The sequence below is a fragment of the Arachis ipaensis genome, chromosome B04 (assembly GCF_000816755.2).
Source record: "Arachis ipaensis cultivar K30076 chromosome B04, Araip1.1, whole genome shotgun sequence".
Taxonomy (NCBI): Eukaryota; Viridiplantae; Streptophyta; class Magnoliopsida; order Fabales; family Fabaceae; genus Arachis; species Arachis ipaensis.
Window position 1 is genome coordinate 132,167,064 of NC_029788.2, and position 2,048 is coordinate 132,169,111.

General features: G+C 22.9%; 1 protein-coding gene across 6 annotated transcripts in view; it reads right to left on the bottom strand.

Moving 5' to 3' along the window:
• Positions 1–528, bottom strand: part of LOC107635650 (pentatricopeptide repeat-containing protein At3g12770) — a 9,369-nt gene extending 8,841 nt beyond the window's left edge. For 3 of the 6 annotated variants that reach the window (XR_002362093.1, XR_002362090.1, XR_002362088.1), the window contains exon 1: positions 436–512. The gene's annotated coding sequence lies outside the window, so the exon portion shown is untranslated. Of the gene's footprint in view, positions 1–435 lie in introns of all 6 variants that reach the window. The other 3 variants (XR_002362094.1, XR_002362089.1, XM_021122242.1) reach the window with 3 other exon arrangements.

The following is a 2,048-nucleotide window of genomic DNA, read 5'->3' on the forward strand; positions in this document are numbered from 1 at the left end:
ATTATATTCTAATATAAATCTGAAAAAATACGACATCAACAAAAAACTTGAATAAGTTAAAATAATCAAAGATAAAAAACAATTATTAACTCAACAACTTAACAATTTTTTTTATTTGAAAATTTTTATGAAATTTCCATTTGAAAACTTTTCTAAAATTTTTTAATGAAAATTGTGTAGAGATTGACAACACAACAAAAATTTTGAATTAGACTAATTGAAAAAATGAAACTTAAGGAATAAGTCATGGAAATAATGCAACTCATGCAAATCATCAGAAAGCTCGAATTATACTAACATTAAAACTGATTCTAATAATCAAAATAAGAAATAATTATAAATTTAATAACAATTTAAATTAGACTCTGACTCCAAAAAAATTCAAAAACCAAACAACAACAAAACAAATGCATAACTCATGAAGTAGAAGCCTACCTGAGGATGAGCTTGAGATGACTACAAGAACTTCAAGAAGATGTTAACTGTGTGACACTGCCTTTTCTTTGCAATTTGGGGAGTGGAGGGAGAATTGCATAATAAATTAATAATAATATATAGTTAAATAATATAATTATAACATAAATAATATTTTTTTTCAAAAAAATCACCTTTCTAGAACAAAGAATTTATACTTACATATAAAAAATTTATTAAGATTTTGATTTCGTCTCGTAATCACTTTCGGCAGCATAAGTTCTCAGAACATTGTAGATGGATAATGAAAAAAATCCATAGTGCTATGAAACTATAAAATTATATTTAAAGTTTATTCAAATATAATAATTAACAGTATCAAATCACTTAAATTATTTTTTTATCAACAATAAATGTAAGTTTACTTGTTGTAATTTTTTAGTAGGAGTACATAGTATATAAAGTGTAATAACTCAATAAATATTTTTTAAAAAAATTTTCATTCTCTTCAAAATGAGAAAAATTAAAAAATATTTGTTGAATTATTACTTTTTATATACTATGTACTCCTTATGTACTCACACTAAAAAATTATAACAAATAAACTTACATCTACTGATAAAAAAATAATTTAAATAACAAATCTACTAACAAAAACTACACAAATAAACAAATTAAAATAAAATAATATATAAAATTATAAATAAACAAAAAAATCATATTCTAATATAAATATGAAAAAATACGACATCAATAAAAAACTTGAAAAAGTTAAAATAATAAAAAAAAGAAACAATTATTAACTCAACAACTTAACAAATTTTTTTATTTGAAAAGTTTCATGAAATTTCTATTTGAAAACTTTTCTAAAATTTTTTAATAGAAATGGTGTAGAGATGGGCAACACAACAGAAAGTTCGAATTAGACTAATAAAAAAAATGCAACTCATGAGATAAGTTATAGAAATAATGTAACTCATGCAAATCATCAGAAAGTTCGAATTATACTAACGTTAAAGTTAATTCCAATAATCAAAATAAGAAACTATTATAAATTCAACAACAATTTAAATTAGATTCTGATTTCAAAAGAAAACTCCAAAAAAATTCAAGAACCAAATAACAACGAAACAAATGCATAACTCATGGAGTAGAGGCATACCTGAAGATGAGCTTGAAATGACTACAAAAACTTCAAGATGTTAATTATGTGGCACTGCGTTCTCTTTACCATCTGGGGAGTGGAGGGAGAATTGCATAATAAATTAACAATGATATATATTTTAAATTTACTGCAAGTATTTTCTATTATTTAAGGAAAAAGATACGTATATAGAAGTTTGTTAAATTTGGAGAAAAAAATTATTTTAATTGTAATGAAAGAATATCTCGTGACATATTTTAGTTTATCAAATTAGTAATATAAAATAGGGTTAAGTATGATTTTGGTCCCTAAGGTAGGGGCTGAAAATTTTTTTCGTCCCCAATTTTTTTTCACTAAAAAATGGTCCTAAATTTTTCAGTTTGTTTTAAAATCGTTTTTTTTACCAAATTTTTTATTTTTAGTCCGAAAATACCATTAACAATTTTTTTTTTAAAAGAAAAGAAACACGGGTTAAAGGAAATGGGAGAGA